This window comes from Eschscholzia californica, unplaced genomic scaffold (assembly GCF_041429995.1).
Source record: "Eschscholzia californica isolate CP2 unplaced genomic scaffold, dmEscCali1.0.p SCAF_6, whole genome shotgun sequence".
NCBI classification, from domain to species: Eukaryota; Viridiplantae; Streptophyta; class Magnoliopsida; order Ranunculales; family Papaveraceae; genus Eschscholzia; species Eschscholzia californica.
Genome location: NW_028238483.1, coordinates 16,733,138 through 16,753,390, shown reverse-complemented (window position 1 = coordinate 16,753,390; position 20,253 = coordinate 16,733,138).

Here is a 20,253-nt window from a genome sequence, read left to right as displayed (position 1 = left end):
TCTTTTTTTATAGCGCGTGTGCTTTTTCTAAACCGCGATCGTAGATAGTCAGCCGCCTAATAAGATAACAAGAGTAAATAATCTTATTCTATGGACTTTAATGTTGATCCACTCTTAAAATGTTGATCAAATGTAAATTTTGTCTACTAATAAAAAAACTAGTATTATTTAAAAATATTTCATTTGAAATTGTCTGGTTCTTTTTGTTTTTCAAAATTTTAAATCAAATTGATTTAAAAATATAATTCAGAACATAATGAAATACATATATATATATATATATATACATATATATATATATAAAACTATTGTACAGTATTGCTCAAATAAGGCTAAAAAAATATGTTAGTTCGAAGAAATTTCGTCCAAAATTTCTGTTTTCCAAATATGTAAAACTATTGTACATGACCAAATTTGTTTCTATTGAGCCGGTCTGGAAGCCACTCAGTACAGTTAATGGCAACACGATGAATAGGTAGATATTTTTTCATTTATTTGTGATATATTGGTTTTTATAATTAAAAAGTGATCCTAAATAAAAAAAATTCTAGCCTCGCCACTCGCTCTAACCGAACAAGAGAGAGTTTTAGGAAAGTAGCACCTTTACACTTCCTCGTAGTTAGTAATCAGTCTACAAGTACTACAAGTACAATTCTCCTTTGTGTTTTCGAAATGAAATTTGGCTAGTAATTTCATAACTTTATTTGAACAAAATCAATTTGTCTTAAACTGAAAGTAGTAAACCTTTCCAAGAAACACGGTAAGAGTTGTTTTTTGTAGTTATTATTTTAGGTATCAAATTAGTATAAATTTCGAAAGGATTTCCGCTATTACAGGTAACACCAAAAACAGAGATAATTAGTGTCAAGCAGTTTGACCAGAAAATACATTGTTGTCGTGTTAATAGTATTGTTGAGCAAAAACACCATTCCCTTTAGCAATGTTATATTCTCTTTATGTTACATAAGGAGAGAATTACTAAAAACCCCTGGGTTTTAATAAACTGATTACTAAAACCTTTACATTCGATTAGTAATTACTAAAACTCCGACCTTTCGTTAGATTTAGTTTTGATATTTTCAATATTACTTTCTTGTCCCTTTACGTTTTACACCACCTTTACTAATTGATTTACATTTTACACCACTTTTACTAACAGACTTACGTTTTACACTACTTTTACTAACAGACTTACGTTTTACACCAGGAATTCGAAATGAAGGGACAAGATCAAAATAAAGGGTCAAGATGATACCAAATTATGGCTGTTTTTTACCGTTTTTTGTTCTTTTTTGCGCCTTATTTTTTCAATTTAAACCTATGAAACCACCATAAAGACTTCACCCTACTATTAATACGTTTTAACTTTTTTTTAGAAGAGAAGAATTTCTACTCGGCATGATATCAAAAAGTTAGTAATTATGACTAGAAATATTTCTTTAAACTCATGTTTGGTTGTATATAAATATATTATAAAATACACAACTAAAATTCTTAATAGAAAAAAAAACTACGACGTGAATATTTATATCTGTTTTCAAATAGTGTCAAATTTTCTCTTCTTAACCGAAAGAATTTTCCTAGTAACTGTCATAACATGTTAATGCGTTAATTCTTTCTAATTCTCGAAAAAGAGTCACGGACTAGAATAATTAGCGGTATCTCAACTTTTCGATAAGGATAAAACTTAATTTACTTGTTAAAATTAGAAATTTGTATAAATCACTAGTAATTATTAGTGTGACTACAAGGACCATTACCACCCCCTTTTTCTTCATTCTCACTCAAAGCTATTCTCTCTCTTTACCAACTTTGCTTCCTTAACACTTTCTCTCTCTCAAATATTTCTTTTTACAAAATGAGAATGGGTGGTACATTTGAAGCACTTTCAACTTCATCATCCAGCATCAGCAGTAACACACTCACCATGGCATTCTCCAATACATATTTATTTGGAGGATTAGCAGCTATGTTGGGTCTTATAGCTTTTTCTCTGTTAATTCTTGCTTGTTTTTATTGGAAAATTTCAGGGTTTTTAAATAATAATAATAATAATAATAATAATAATAATAATAATAATAATAATGAAGAAGAAGAAACAGAAAGAGACCTTGAAAAATGGCGATGCTGAGAAATCAACTAGTGAAGAATCCATTAAAGTACCTTCAATTTATGAACAGAAAATTATTGTGATTATGGCGGGTGAGAAAAACCCAACTTTCATTTCAATCGACTGGGTAGACAGGTAGTGGGTAGAGAAGAGGGATGGTAATATAAGCTCCCTTCATTTCAATGGAAGGCGCCCTATTTTTAAATCCAGGAATTGGGCAGGAGGCCCAATTTCATGTTTTTTTTGTCAAAAAGACAATTTATCTTCTTGTCCTTTTAGGCCCCATATATAGTTTGGAAATAGTCTTGAAGGACAATTCTAAAAGCACTCCCATTTCTAATGCCGAAATTGCCCTTAGAATCTTAGCTTGCTAAGCTTTGGAAACTGGTTTGCACTGCTTTGCAATCTGTTTTACAGAACTTTGCAAACTGGTTTGCACTGCTTTGCAACCTGGTTTACAGAGCTTTGCAAACTGGTTTGCACTACTTTGCAATCTGGTTTGCAGAGCTTTGCAATCTGGTTTGCCTTGCAATGACTTTGCACACACTTCGCAATCTGGTTTGCAGAGCTTTGCAAACTAGTTTGCACTACTTTGCAATTTAATTTGTCTTGCAAAGTTTTGCAATCTGGTTTGTAGAGCTTTGCAAACTGGTTTGCACTCTCGTTTGCAATAAGGTCAATTTCGTCTTTTCCCTATATTAGATTATTTACAAAAATGCCATAGGGAGCTGAAGCCTATAAAAAGTTGATAAATCATTTTTAACCAAAACTCAAATTTTTTAGGGAGTTTTGGCCAAATTTCCCAATACAGGAACCAATGATGCACCCGAAAGATTGCACACCCAAGCAGAGGTATCAAGTAGTAACCCGACAAAGTCGGGGTCGATCCAAGGATGGGAATGTAATTCAAATATCAAGGGGTCTAATTCACCGGTCTAGGTGTCATTGGCTAACTTGGACTAAGACAGAAAAGAACAAAGATAAACAAGAGTTTTTGTATGAAAAGATAACTAAGGAAATAACCGAAAAATGAACCAACAAAATAATAAACTAAACTATCTAAGATGCAAAGAAGGTTGAAGAATTCGAGGGTTTTCAAGAGTGAGAAGGGTTGAGGATTTCGGGAATCCATTTTGAAGTGATCATGTGTATACTTATATTGGTCCGAATTTGAATTCGAGTTATGCATGACATACAACATGAAATGGGTTTAGACATTTAATCGAAAATGAGATGTGCATTAAATTCAAGAATCATATCAAAATAAATACACACAATAACGTATCAAAACTTCATCCCTAGACCTCAACAAATTGATTAGCTACTCATGTTCAAGCAAATATTGAGATTCAAAGTTAAAGAAGCAAACCACACTCATGATTTTATAATTTTGGAACACTAAAAATCTCAATTAAGTTGATAAGAGTAACTTAACAAGAACTAATATGCTCCTGGAGTAATTGAATAATATGAAAAACAAGTAAAAATGGAAGAACAAGAGTGAAAGTGGAAGAAAATGGGGTTTTAAAAGCTGGAACCTTGTTTTCCTTGCTTGCAGCCAAACGGACCCTTGAGAAAGAAGAATTTTCCAGCTCAAAGAAACCAAACCAAACAAGCCCTTCTTCTTTAAATAACCAGTTAAAACCACCTCTTCTCACCAAAACCGCCCTTAATTCATTTCCCACCCATTTGAAGGTTTTTATGTTTCTTGTTTTGAACAACGGTTTTGTTTTCTCTTCTTCTTTCGATGTTGATTTGCAGGTTGTTAGAGATTTATGGAGTCAAACATTTTCCCAATACTTAATTACTCCGATCTAATGGGTGAAGGTGGTTTTCCGATGATGAAGGCGGTTTTCCGACGATAAAGGCGGTTTTCCGACGACAAAAGCGGTTTTCCGACAACAAAGGTGGTTTTCCGGCGAATGTGACGGGAATGTAAATTAGCTTTCTTCTATGGTATTATCTGTTATTTTGGTGACCTTTAGGGTCTTTTCATCCGTGATCTTTAGGATCTTTTCATCTTTTTTCTATCTTTTTTCGTCAGTGTCTAGTCCCATTTCTGTCTTATTCATGAGGTACTTTGCATTTAAAGGTATGCAACTCTCATGAAGTTGGAAGAGAGAAATAACAATTATATCCATGTAAACATTGTGATTTTATCACTTATGAATGGAAATCGATTCCCGTGGCTTCAAAAAAAAAAAACAAAAAAAAAAAAAAAAAAAAAAGAAAATTCATTTCCCACCAAATAATTGTTCACAAACCGCCTATTAAAACCAATTCACAAACCACCTATTAAAACCAAAACCAATCCACCAAATACTTTTCAAATCCCAAAAACTTTAAAAACCACCCCCACAAAATCGCCTCCTGGTTTCTTCCACTCCCGAGCCGACCTAGTCACCTAGATGTGCCTCCTAGCTTGGCCGGTCCTTATATGATGGCCGGCCAAAGCTTGGTCGGGATCCTTCACCCTCTCTCTCTCCCTACAAAAGTCCCAAGAACAAACCCTAGTACTAATCTAATGGAGAAGACCCACTTGTCTGATTTTTTCTCCCTTTTAATCTTTCTCTATTAGGATCCGTTTGATACGTGTGAAAATGTGAGTACGAAAATCGTTTTCTCAAAAAAATCAGTTTTTCGCTGTTTGGTTGGTCACTTTGGGTAAGAAAATCGAATTCCTAAAAAAAAAAGTGTGCAAATGCTCTAACTCTTTTTCCCACCTTTTAGATGAGAAAGTTGGTTTCTCACTCTCTCCCTCCTCCCATAACTCTCTCCTCCCGTAACTTTCTCTCTCTATTTCTCTCCTACCGTAACTCTCTCTGTTCATCTCTGTCCAATTAATAAATAAGCTGAAATCCTAAAGGCACCCCCTTAAATTATAACATTTATATATTAGTTAAAGGCTCAATTAATAAATAAAACCTAATTATAAACATTTGTCTAAAGGCACCCCCTTAAATTCTAAAGGCATTCCTTAAATGCCTAACATTTATATATTGGTTAAAGGCCCAATTAGTAAATAAAACATAATTAATAAACATTTGTCAAAAGGCACTTTTTTTCTCACCTTCTTTTCTCACTATCTTATCAAACACCTAAAATTTGACTTTGAGGTAAGAAATCCCTTTTCTTTCTAATGGGAAAGAAAGTTGTTTTCTTACTCATATGTTTTCTCGCGTATCAGACGGACCCTTAAGTCTAAATAGAAGCCCTTGACTTGACTTCCTTTAACTTGGCCACTTTCATTAGACTTTGACTAGAACTTTTGAGGTGCTCATAAAATGTCTCTTTGGTCTTCTTCCTGGGACTCTTGGGTGTTTGGGATTGAGCTTGGTTTTCATTTAAAACCCAAGGGGTGCCTTCATCATTTGTGTCTACATTAAACTTTCTTGAAATGACAATGTCCGAACACTGAATCGATTTCTGCTTTCACCGTCGGAATCGTTCTTGACCCAATTTCCATTTAACCTCTGCTTTTCACCGAAATGACCAAAATACCCTTTGTGTTGCTTTTTTCCGATTTCGTTCACATGAGATAAAAATGTGATGAAATTCTTCGTTTTATTCCAACGTCAAAGTCCAAATAACCTACCTAACAAGAAAAACACATACTCCCTCAGTCCCAAAATGAATGACCTATTTTGAGAACCCAACTTTTTAAGAGAACATCATTAATTAGAGTTTGACTTTCAAAAATAACATTGTTTTTCCAATTGTATCCTCATTAACTTTTTTAACTTACAATGAAAAAGTTGAATTTACTTTTAAATAAAGTTGTCATTGAATTTATAGCAATGGGTATTATTGGAAGGAGCGAAAAGTTATTTTCTTTATTTTTTAAAATAGGACACTAAAATGGGACAACCCAAAATAGAAACTAGGTCATTCAATTTGGGACGGAGGGAGTAAATAATTAAAAATAAAAGCTGACTAACCCTAATTACCGATCTGAATCTCCTTTCCTTTCTCTATCTCCATTCCCCACCATCAATTTCAGATTCATCTCTCACCGAACCTTCAATTTCATCGAGTTTTTAGTAGATGGCTTCTTGACCAGACAAGAACCAGTGAAATCTCTGCTAGAAGTCCTGGAGATGTTCCGTTTTGGGGGTTGTGTTCTATAAAATCTTAAGTTTTATTTGGGTGTTCAAATTAGAAGAACCCTACTAATCAGAAGGATCTAAAAATGCATTCCAAGAACCCTACAAAATTTTGCTCAAATCATATTTATAGTGGGTTAATTGTTAACTCAAATCATGAGGTTATTTCCAAGTTCTATTAGTTCATTAATGGCAGGAAATTGGAATCCTTGTTTACTTTCATTACCTCAATTGGGGTTCGGAGGAAATAGTGGGATTTTGGGTAGTAGCCGTTTGAAGGATTCATATTTCTTCAATGAATCCTGTTTTCCATGGGTTGTAAACTTATATTATCAAAATTCACAACTTCAGCGGCTGAAGGCATCTTCTTCAAGGATTCATGGAGTTATTGATATATTTGATTTCATAGTTACTTGGTTCTTATTTTGAATTGATATTGTACCTTTTATTTAATTATTTTGTTGATTTCTTCCTCTATTTTCTCTTGAATTCAAGCAAGTAACTCTTAGTGGTAAACCAAGTTTTTATTTTGAAAATTATCTTATCTTGATTTTACATGTGTGTTAATGGAGGAAGAAGATGACTTAAATAGAAGAAGAAGAGTCCAAACTAGTTGAGTTAAATAAATTAGGGAGTCCAAACTACAATATCGTTATGTAAGGGTAAAGTTGGATTTTTTTTAAGTATAACTTTAGAAACGGAATATTCTCAGATGATTCCGTCAAAAGGGAGTCCAAAATGCAACTCTGGAAAAAGGGAGTCCAAACAGCAAGTCAATTATACGAAAGGGAGCAAATCTCCCTATCTTTTCACTTTCATATATTAAATCAAATTTTTTTAGAAAAAACTTAATCCAAAATATCTCATGTGTTATCTTATTTAATTAGAAAATTAACAAAAAAGTGAGAATCACGGTAAAAAGGCTATTATATCATTTCAAAGGTAAAAAGTCAAAAAAAAATTGTTTGTTTTGGTCCATAAATTTCATTGTAAGTAACATAACTTGTTCTATGTAACATATTTCTTTTCTTCAATTGTATGATGTTGAATGCATTCAACATTACACATTTTAGAAGGTAAACGCGAGAGACGTGAACTTGTTTACGCCTGACATTATTCATATGCGCTTGACATAAACTCACGCACCTGACGTAACCCATCTTGACATAAACCCATGTGCACCCGACATACCACTGAGATGTGACATTATCACTCGAAACCTAACTTTAACCACATTATCGGACAAATAAGCTCAAATTTGGTTTTTTGGATTGATTTAAAGAACAGAAAAGTCAAGGGTGTTCTCGTTGGACTGATGGCCCATTTTGTTGTATCCAATATTAGCATTTTGTGCATTTTGTTTGTCGGTGTATTTGATTACTTTTTTGTAATTTTGACATATAATTTTACCCCACGATGAACAAATCTGGGATTAGTCTTTGGGTACATTTAACAAGAAAAGTTATTTATATGTTGTGAGTTGCCTCTTTTGATATTGGTAAGCCATTATGTTTATAAATTCGTTAAATATTAGATCTATTATGATCAAGTCCTTTTTTCCTCGAGATTTCACCCACAGTTATAGCTAGGAGTTTAAGAGGCCGATCAAGATGAATTGCCTTTTTTTGGCAGGCAGGCAGGCAAAAAAAAAAAAAGTGTTGACATAAACTCTAGAAATCCCTGGAGGTCCCAGGTTCGAATCCCAGAGAAGGTGGAATCTTTGGTATTTGAATGGAGATTATTAGGGTATAAATAATGTAGTGTAGTTGGGCTTTAGGCCTTTATTTAGTTGGGCTGTAGGCCTTAAGAGTTTGAGTGGGCTATAGGCCACGTCACGTTAGAGTTTGAGTGGGCGGGTAGTAAGCTTATCACATCTTTGTGTTGGGTTTTGTGTATCCTATACACTACCTAGTGTTGTAAGCGGAATCTCAAACATCTCATGTTTAACACTAGATTGCCCAGGATCGATTATGCATAAACTAATCAATGAACTAGAGAGGGATAAATACCTTAACGCGTTTTTCCCTCGAACCATTCCAATCGCATGCAAAGATCGAGAGCTCCAACTGTAGCTCCTCTACTTGAGACACCGAGTGAATAGACATGATCTCCCTTCCTTTCAGACTGCTAGGACTTACTAGAAGGTTGAGAAGAACTCTTCTTCTTGACTAGATTGATAGAATGGGAACTTTCTCTCTATATTCCTCTCTCTCCAATAGATGTATATTCAGAGAGAGAGAGAGCTGTATAATTTTTCCTTAGAGAAAAATCCACACCTTTTCTGTTCTCTACTGACCCAATATATAGACAAACCCTAATTAGAATCTCATTCAGATTAGGTTTTCTATTTTCTGGGTCACAGAAAAGATAATTACCAAAATACCCTTTTTGGGGTATTTTGATAATCCCCTTAAGTGTGGCCGGCCAGGGCAGCCCACTATGGGCCTTATATGGCCGGCCCACTTACTCTGGTCGGCCATCTCATGGCCGGCCCAAAGAGCCTCCTTTCTATCTTGTCCCGAATCTCCATTCGGACCCTTTCGGCCTTTCCAGTTGAATCCCATCCAACTTTAGCCAGTTCCCGTCTAGTCAAATCTCTCCGATCAAGTTACCACTCTTATGTGTAACCCGTTGTAGGATCCGGTCTATGTTAGCCTCGAATCAACTCCTTGATCCGATGATCGTAGTTGGCTTCTAGCAAAGCATTACGACCCCTAATTGGACCGGACTGGATGATCTTTACGTGTGGTCATCGTTATCCTAACTGACAAATTGATCGCATTGCCACCTTGGTCGAAGGACACTCCTTCGGAAGGACATCTCCTTCAGACCGAACGGATAAATCCTTCACTTTGATGTATTCAATGCCAATTGTACGACAATGTACTCGGTTTCCAAAAAAAAAAAAAAGATGAATTGCCTTGCTTATGCATTTGTCAAACATTTTATCAAAAACCCCAGGCAGATAAGTGATTATACATTTTTCTTCCGCAAACCGAAATAAAATAGTATTAAATAATGATAAACATGGTTTAAGGTTGTGGCTGACAATCTACGGGTTTAATGCTAGATTTCAATCGAGACCCTTTCGTACTAAAAATACACGCGAAGTAATTAAACACAGATTCGAAATAATTTATGTACAGTATATTAAATCATTTATGAACCTAAACTTAATGAATCGAGTTTTCTTATGATTGTCCTAACATTATCTCAAATAAAACGTTCCTTAGTTGTATTGGTTTTTATTCAAAATTACGATTTCAAGTTTATTTTCTCACACGATCCAAAATTAAAATCTAGAGAAGTAGATTTGACAGGGAGACGAAGATTGGATAGAGACATTTGCAAGAGAAGAGAGGAGTCTTCGAGAAAGAGAGAATGTAGAAAGGGAGCGAGAGATTCTTTTTTGGGAAAGATAGAGTTCGCATAAAAAAAATGAAATTTGGAAATAAAGAAGATACACCATTTACGAGGTCTTAATGTACTATTTGTTATGCAAATTATAGTAAAATAACCAAAAAAATATATAGGTAGAGTAGAGATTCAAATTACTTGGGTAGATGTTTAACAAAAAAAATATAACATGCATGGAGAGTCGAGATATTACAAAATAAAAAAAGATATATACGCTGAACCTTGATCCGTGTTGGTTATATACAAAATGTTTGCGATCCAACTTCCAGGCTTACCAACATTGTTATTTAACTTTCAAGTGTTTTTTATTAATTAGGTGTAGCAGACCTAAAATTTTAACAAAATAAAGTATGGTAGCTCATTGCAAACGACCCCCACCATAATTACATGGGCCTTTCTCAACAAAAAAACACATGGGCCTGCCTGTTTTTGTCTATATATTTTCCTGTATATTCATTAAAGACAAATTTAAGCCTTTCCAATTTATATACCTACCCTAGTGAAGAGACGATGGTAGGCTAGAGATGGGGTCTTATCCTCTTATTAAAATATATTTGCTGTCTTTAATTGAATCAACATGGAATCAAAACTAAAAAATACAATGATTTTTTTAGTGCAAATAACTTATTAAATTAGGGCATCATTTGAAGGCTGAAGCACTAATACATAGTGGATTGAGTTGGTTAGCTACAAACTTCCACAGACATAGGCTGAAGCACTAAGAAGTCTACTTTTATTATTATGGCCAGTGTGATTTGATGAAAACTGATACAGTGAAAAACTCAAAGAAAGTTTTAGGATGTTTGCTAAAACTCAAAAACTGATAAACCCTCGAGGATTGTATCGATTAAGTCGTAGAAGAACCCCTTTATATAGAATTAGAAGCTTTCTAAATAAAACAATTTCTAATTGAATTGATCATAATCAGCCTTACAAACGAAAATTCAGAATCTTAAAAGAAATGAAACTATTGAGAAATAATTATATTCATAAAACTGTTGTGGTTATGGCCAAGTATGGATCTTTGTTAGAAGTCCATTGTACATTACTGGACTAAGTTCTACCCTATTCTTAACATTAGCAAATTTTTTTCTTCAATCTCGTGAATTTGCCATTTTTCTTTGCTGCATCAATTTAGCGGCACATAATTTTATTGTCCTTATATTTAATAACACGTTGTTATAATTGAATCTGATCATTCGAACATGATCGATCCTGTATCAGAATCTGGTCTCAACAATTATTGATATCTGTTAGTTGTCATCTAGGTCTAAGCCCAACAAGTATGTAGTTTTGCTTCTAATTTTTTCTGCCGCGTCATCCAAAATCATGAAACTTACCAAACTTATGCTTGCGCTAATTGCCAACTCCAATGGATTTTGAACCATTATATGCGTATTCTTACACACGAATAAAATCTTGCCTCTGATGTCATTTAAGGCGACTGGCACCGTACCTCCTCTGTCACCACCCAGTTCGAGAAGTATATAGGATTTTGTTTGTGGAGATAGCTTGGGACGGGTACCTCCTTCCCAATTCCCAACTCCGCCTTGTTAGTAAGCGGGTTAAACCATACCCGTCCCAATAAGCAGGGCCGGCCCAAGCATTTTTGAGGCCTAAAGCCAAAACAAGAATAGGGGCCCTCTGTGTATCAGCAAAAAATAATGAAGATAAAATAAAAAATGTTGCTTTACGGAGAGATCTAACCTTTGACCTTCACCTCATAAACAAAGTTCCAAACCACCGAGCTACAAACCGAATCTTGTCAATGTCTTCATTTTTTTGTTTATCTAATAGTCCAATGCCCTATAAGAATTTATAAAGGAGGCTCTGAAATAGGTGGGGGCCCAAAGCAGCTGTTTTAGCTGCTTTGGGCCTAGGTCGCCCCTGCCAATAAGTAATTACAATGGATATCAATAACTTATTAGAGTGGATATTTAATTACCATATAGTCACGAAGATTAGAAGTAGTTTAACTTTTATCGCCTTGCCCCTCACATTCAATATGAATGGATTGAGTCGGTAGGGTCCAGTCGGTTTTAAACAAATATTTATTATGCTTATTTCAAGAAAGTTATTCTAGTTAAAAATAATATTTTATTATTAACAAAATTTTATAATAGTTTGAATTTATCAATCATAAACACTACAACTACTACCACAATGTAAACTAGTTAAACTAATAATATAAGATAAAAAATTGTAAAGAACTGTAAATAAGTTATATATAATATGTGTCATGTATATATAAGTTATATATAATATAACATATTTAAGTGGGTCGGAAAGGTTTAACTATCTAATCACAAACCCGGCCCAAACTAGATAGTTTTTATCATTGCATTCTTGATCCGTTCAATAAACTGATTGATAAAATTCGTCTCATTAGAGACGAGTTTGGACGAAAACTCGCTGGATCGGATCAAATTACCACCCATAAGTTTAGTATTTTAGTTTATTTTTTTAGTCATTAGGTTGTACCATACAAGTTTAAATATTAGAAAGGAGAGAAAGAGAGAGAGGAGAATGTTGGTGATGTAGTCGCAGCGGAATTAAAAGGAAGATAATAAACTAGAACGAAGAACGATAAAATAACTGTAAAGAACAGTAAATAACTGAATTAACTATAAACTTTGATTAACTTCAATGGGGGTTTTCTCTTCAACATGAATATCAAAATAGACTAGACCTCCTTTTATAGGATAATAGACTTTCCTAGATAGACTCAAACTAGGATTCCTAAATATTGAAGATACTTAAAACATAGAAACTCCTAAATAATAGAAATACCAACATAAGGTAATTTCCTAATCCGTTGAAGACAAACATGGACCAATTCACCAACTATAATCCATAAACCATGATGAGAAGGATCTATAAAGATCAATTGTAGTAAACAAACTGCCAACAAGTTTCTACATCTTCCGTCATCTTGTAAAGTGATGAAGAAGAGTGCAAATACTATGTTTTCCTCTATGAAAAATTTAACCTTCATCTTCCAATCCAACAAGATTCCTGCCTTTCTTCTTTTAATAAGAACTGGAATACTCGGAACGACGTTTTGACCGTCATACGAAGAATCAAAGTGTAGAGAAAGAAAAACAGACGAATCCCCAGGTTTCCAAATAAAAGTATGAGAACTTTTAGAAATTGCAACCATCTGAGTGTTGTTTTGAGTATCCTCTTGTAATATTGTAAATTACACAACTAAGGTTTGTATAACATTAAAGAGGACGTCATCAGTGGGACCCTCACGAGAAGAGCCAATAAAGATTGCAAACCATCGTAAAATTTTTCGCAGACGAACGATCACACTTCCTGTGAAAAGTTGCAAGGCCTCATCTTTCATTATGGCCTGATTAGCTGCTTTATGTTGAACCTTTTGATTTAGGTTAGAAAAGTATTCATGTCCTTCGACAATACTTTCTTGATCTTTGATTGTAGGTCCGATGGTAAAGACTGCAAGTAAGATGAAAGCGAGTATTTCAGAACTCATAGCTCGAACGCCAAAAGTGTAGTTGATAGGAGAAATAACAAACACTTTATAGGATTGGCCAGGGAGAATCAATGATTTCTTAGAGAATTTGTGGTCTTCCATAAGCAAAGGAATGCCTTCATAAGTAGATATTCCTGTTGTTGTCTTCCTCCACAAGCGAGTATTAACATCACAACGGTAAAGATCTCCAAAAGCTTTCTCACCATCATAACCTCCAAACATAAATAACTGAGATCCATGTGAAACCATTGAATGGGAATGACGAGCCGATGGTTATTCCCCTTAGATACTAACCTCACGCCACTGTAATTTCTCCACATCAAGAACACGCATGGATGAAGAGGTAATTTCATTGTTAAGCCCACTGAATGCATATATCTTGGAACCCACAACTGCTGCAGCATGCCATTGTCGAGGGCGGAACAAACTTCTAGTGCACTCTTGTAATTTCCATTCACTCCAAGCTGGAATGAAGACCCAAACATCATTAAGAATATTAGTAGGATCGTCCCTCCCTCTAACAACAAACACACTTTCTCCAACAACTAAAGTTGTGTGACCTAAGGGTGGAGCCGGTTGCATAGCAATATTAATTGCTTCTAATTTACCAGATTGGGGATCAAGAAGAAGAGTATGCTCTGCTTCTTCTTTAATATCCAAAATTGAACAAATATTGTGATGTTCATCGTGAGCGTCTTTTCTAATAATACCAAAAGTAGATTAATCAATATCATCGAACTCCTCCTTTTCTATTTCACCGTTGTCTCTTTTTCTATAACACCAGAAGTGGTTGATATTGTCACCCTTGTCGTTCAGAGTCACAGAAGCAAAGAGATCAGCATGGGAGTAGTTCACTCCAGCCACGAGTTCGGTGAGGTTGCCAGACTTTTTATCCGAATCGACATCGGTAGTGATGTTTTTGTTTTTCAACAGAGTGTTAAATTCAGCCAAAAAGAATTCACCTTTCTTAGTTCGTGATGACCTAATTGCGTCAATACCTTCAGCGTCAACTTCTTCGTACGCTTCTTTTTCTTCTTGTTCTTCTTCTTCAACTTTAACTTCGTCGTGAGCATCTTCTTCAACTTCTTCATACTCTTCTTTTTCTTTTTCCTGATGGAACCATATAATAGGCAATGAAGATGGTTTAAGAGGTGTTGAATACGATGGTGAATACAGTGGTGGTGTATAATAAGAAGCTGGAGGTGATGGTGAATATGGAGAATTTTGCATTGAATATGGTGTAGAAAAAATTTTATATTTCGAAACAACTAATTCTTCTCCCAGGATTATATACGGAGCAAATAATTTGTCCGAGCTTGTGTTATTCGATTGAATTCCTTCCTCTTTATTCATCTTTTCTTTCTCCGTCATTGAAAAACTAGTATTTATTTTATCAAGAAGATCTCCTTCAACAGTATCAACCATGGTAGTCGAAGAAATTTCGGATAATAATTTGTTCGATTGGATTTGAGCTTCTATATAAGATACGTATTCAATCAAAGGAAGAAAAACATACCTGAAAATACTTTTCAATGTATCCCAATCATCAATGAACGATTTTCCTTGATCAATAAGTCTCCATTGCATCTCGTTGAAGTTTCCATAGACACTTGTAGACAAGTGTTGTTCAAGAATAAAAACCTTATCTTCATCACGAAACTCTTGGTTTCTGAACCAATCTTCCATGTGTTGGATCTAGAAATTTATATGAAATTGACCTTCGAAGAGTGGAATTTTAGAAACTTGATGAATTTTTCTTTCATCTTCTCGATCAATATAAAATTGAGTTGTATCTCGAATAGGATCCCAACATAAACGTGGAAAATTTTCCCAACATTCAAGAGGAGATGTATCCATAGATATTTTATTTATATTATTTTTTTTGAGAAAAAAAATCAAGAAATTTTGTTGGCTCTGAATACCACTTGATGTAGTCGCAGCGGAATTAAAAGGAAGATAATAAACTAGAACGAAGAACGATAAAATAACTATAAAGAATTGTAAATAACTGAAATAACTATAAACTTCGATTAACTTTAATGGGGGTTTTCTCTTCAATACGAATATCAAAATAGACTAGACCTCCTTTTATAGGATAATAGAGTTTCCTAGATAGACTCAAACTAGGATTCCTAAATATTAAAGATACTTAAAACATAGAAACTCTTAAATAATAGAAATACTAACATATGGTAATTTCCTAATACTAAACTAACTGGGACCACTAACGTGGCCGACTAGGGCAAGGGCACGTGGGTTTGCGGCCTTGACCCGTATGCGCCTGCATCAGTTGGTGTTCTTACTACCCCTTCTTAGATTTTATCTTACTACCCCTTCTTAGATTTTATCTTATTCTCCATTACTCGTATTCAAATACTTAATTGATTTTAACCGCTTTAGATTCCGGAGTTTTTTCTTCTTTTGTAACATTATGCAATTCATTTCTTTAAACGTTTATATTCTTCAAGTCTTCTCAAAACCTTTTCCCAAATTACTTGACTTTCTTATAACTCAACCCCGAACCTTCCCAGTTAAAAAAAACATAATGATGACTCAAACTTCTTAGAAATGGGTTTCAGAGCAATTTGATATCGACTAGGAGAAAGAAATCACACTTTTTCCTCACTAGAGATTTCATACGATTTTAATTTTAATTAGAAGTTGGCAATTTTAATCTATTTGTTTCCTCCGTAAGTCCCACAAGTGGAGCAAGCTAAATGGAGAAAATACGTAAAAGATAAATAAAAAGTAGTTTTTCGGTAGATGATATTTTGAAAAATTACCTATCAAAAAGAAAATCCTAGTTAGATTTGAAAGAGAATCCCAAATCAACGGTTGGAGTCTTCCTTTGATTTGTGTCCTAAATCAAAAGAAATTTTCAACTGTTCTGGAATTCTCTCTCAATCTACTTAGAAACTCATTTGCTGATTCACTACGGACTCATTCTTAAACATATTCTCTTATTTATTTTTGTTAACTAACTTGGTTAGATGTTGTTGTCCAAGTTCTATTAAGATGCTCCAACCAAGACATGTGTTCTAATAGTAGCACCATAAAAATATTGCTAATAAAAAAAAATAAAAAAAAAAGTAGATGCTACTTAAGTAATATTTAAAACATGTTTGGGCTGCCAAATATGTTTATGGATTATATTATTTTAGCACTATAGTCCGGCAGGCGCCCACAAGAGCCCGAGTGTATTTCAATATTTTTAATATGGCAAGGAGAAGAAAGAACTTAAATAATATATCTCAAAATAATGGAGGGTGATTTTAAAAGAACTTTATTTTTTTGTTGAACTAATTTTGAATGAACTTACGAGCAAAAAATTGAGGGCCTTGTGTGAAATCTGATACTGGACCTTTCGTATATAAAAAAACATAACGAACAAAAAATTGAACAAAAGGCAAGATGGTGTATCACTAAATAATGAAAACCATAGATGAATCTAAATGTATTTTTAAAAAGTAGTAGTAGGAAAAGTTTTCCATCTTAAAATTTCATATATAGTATAAGAATCCACAACTATCTGTCGTTGATGTCAAAAAATGACAATCTAGTTATCAGTCTGAAAATAGAAACTTGATGTTGGATCACATCTGGATGAATCTGAATGAGTGATGCTGCTTCTTTGATTCCCACTCCTACTCTCAAAAATGTTAGAGGAAAACCAATATGCAAAATATCTACCAACTAAGCTTCCAAACATTGTTATTTACTTTCAAGTTTTTTCTATTTAGTACGTGTAGCAGACCTAAAGTTTAACAAAATAAAGTATGGGAGCTCATTGCAAACACACTATCCCCACCATAACTACATGGCCCTGCCTGTTTTTGTCTATTTATTTTCCTGTATATTAATTGAAGAATGTGAACATTACCTAGTTTCACAATTTGACATAAAAAGTTGGATGCATAGTGATGTTATCTGTCCCTATTCATTGGAGACAAATTTAGGCCCTTCCCCACCGTAGTGAAGAGACAATGGTAGGCTGGAGATAGGGTCTTATCCTCTTATTAAATTATATTTTGTTGTCTTCCTTTTTTTTTGTTGAAAAATATATTTGTTGGCTTTAATTGCATCAACATGGAACCAAGTTACTATGATTTTTTTAGTATAAACTAACAAAGAAGTTATTAAATTAGGGCATCATTTCATATTAAAACTTTTGCATTAAGATTCATAATCCCACGAGCTTGGACCCACTACACATGTACCAACCCACGTGTTTTATCACATAAACTCATCTCCTAATTTTGCCAAGAACAAAAAGTCTTTTCTTTAATGGCTTCAATTGTTGGATTACTTTGAAAAAGTTCTCCTATAATTTCAACATTTTGTAAAGATTGCCACTTTATAAGTCAACATTAGTTTGGGTCAAAGAATCCATACTGTGATTGTCATGAGTGAACTTTGTTCCAAACCTGTTAACATTTTTACTTTTTCTTTTTGTTTCATTTAGTTTTTGTCACAACCAAATCCAAAATAATAGGAGAAACTCAAAAATAAAATGTAGACAGAACTTTTGATTCTAATAAATAAACAATAATTTTAATAAATAGAAAAACTGAGATCTAATTTATATTACAAAATGGATAATTAGTTTTGACTTGGTGAGAAATACACCATTAGGCAAAATTGTTGGAGAAAAAATATTTATAATTGTCGAGATCCACAATTGACTTTTTGTTTATCAAAATATCCTTCTATTATAAAATCTCGTTAATTCTCATACAGAAAAGAGGGGTTGGGCAAAAGACCCAAAATGGGCCTATTAATAGGAACCCAGTCCGCGTCAGAAAAGGAATATGAGGCAGGTCCATGGCATCAGGTCTCTTAGTTAAAAGACGAGAATCAGCTCGTTATTTTGGTATTTACTAATATACCACTCAGATCTAAAAGACCCATTAAGGAAAGAGACCGTTCATCTCCTTCTTTCATTTACTAAGAAATTTCATACTCTCTCTCTACAAATTATTTGAAACCGGATCTTCCCACTCATCTTCCTCATTTCGGCTCCAACAAAATTCCATCGGAAAGCTTTAAATCTCTTCAACAAAGTCATTTACAACAAACAATCTGATTTGAAACAGTAAGTTTTCCACTCTCAAGTTCAACAAAAAAAAAAAAAAGTTTTCCACTCTCTCACCATTATTACACAAAAAACCCTAAATCTGTACATCTTTCATCTTTGTCTCTCCAAAAACGTTTCTTCTTCTCACATTTCTTCTTAACTTTCTCGTTTGATTTGAGAATCTTTCTCGGTTGATTTTTATTTCAAAACCCTAAATCAAAGCAATTTTTGTTTGATTATTGTACAGGAACCCTAAAAATTTCCAGTTTGATTTTTTAACAGCCCTAAAGCTGGAAAATTTATCCTCTTTCATTTTATTTAGGAACCTTAATTCTTAGAAACTTTCCAGTTTGGTTATTTAGTAAGAAACCCTAAGGTAGATTTACTCTCTCTATCTTAAACATAACCTAAATCACCATAACTTTCTGTTTTTGAAAATCTCTAAAAATGGTAAAATAACTTTTGTTATTGAAAAACCCTAATGTTCCTAGTATTTTTTTTCTTAAAAAACCCTAAATTGTTGAGGTATGTAACTTAATATTTCTCAGTCTAAATTCCTGGTTAAATAACTTTTGTTATTGAAAACCCCTAAGGTAGGTTTCTTCTCTCTCTATTCTCAAGGACCCTAAGCCCAAGAAAGAAGAATGTATGCAACTTAATATTATTTTTTTCGAAGTAAATGTTTTTAGAATGGTACATAATCTTCTGTCCAGTAAATTGCTTGATTCCTGGTAAAAAATCGAATGTAAGAACCCTAAAGGGGTTTATACTGATTTCTCTACTTCCTATAAAGTTAGTTTCCTGTACATTTTTTTATTCCCAATACATGAAGTTATGCACTAGAACAAAGATTGATTTGTGGTAAAACATTTCGTGTATTGTAAACAGGTTTATTCCCAATTAATAACACACTGTAACTATCCCCATGTAATGAAAAAAATGTATGTCCATGAAATAACATTGAACTTTTAGTGTTAGTTATAATGTGTTTGTTATAATGGCTAACACAAATTTGTTCCTGGTTTATTTTGTTTACAGACTCCAGCTACGGAAACTACTGAAGTACCCGATCGATCTATACCGAAGAAACAATAGGAGAGAGTAATAAAAAGAAAGGAAAGTCCTTTCGACCTGAAGTAGGAGGAGCAAGTGAGATGAAAAACAGACCTTCTGACCTTGCGGCAAAATTGTCGAAAGGTTATAAGTATTTACAATACCTAGCAGCAGTTGAAGATAGTTTATTCCGAGTAAATAGATATTATAATGCACATTATATGTTATGTACAAGAAATTAATTTGTGTACATGAAATAATTTTATCCATGATAAATGTTCAAGAAATTGATTTGTGTACAGAAAATAAATTTGTGTACAAGAAACATATTTGTGCACAAGGAAGAAAGTTGTGTACATTGAAGAAAGTTGGGTACATGGAAGAATGTAGGTTTTGGAGGAGAATCCTCTAGTACAACCAGAAATGCACTTTCAAATAATACATATACCAAATATATCATTTGAGGAACAAGATATTATTTACTAACAAAGACAAACTTACATTCTTCTCGACTTGAATAATATGTATACCAAATGTACATTTTTTAAATTTGCAATACATAAGAAATTTCTAGGAAATATATTTGTATATAGGATATTTGATACTACAATCATTTATGTGTAATATACTTGTATTTCATTCTAACTGCTCTTACTACAATCAGAAATGTTCAGGAAATTGTTTTATGTACAGGAAATAAATTTGTGTACAAGAAACATATTTGTGTACAGGGAAGAAAGTTGTGTACATTGAAGAAAGTTGGGTATATGGAAGAATGTCGGGTTTAGAGGAGAATCCTCTAGTACAACCATAAATGCACTTTCAAATAATACATATACCAAATGTTCCATTTGGAGAACAAGATATTATATCTGGGAAAATGGAACAAGATATTACGTCTAAGAAAGACAAAGTTACATTCTTCTTGACTTTTTTTTTTTTTTGTTGACAAACATTCTTCTTGACTTGGATAATATGTATACCAAATGTTCGATTTTTT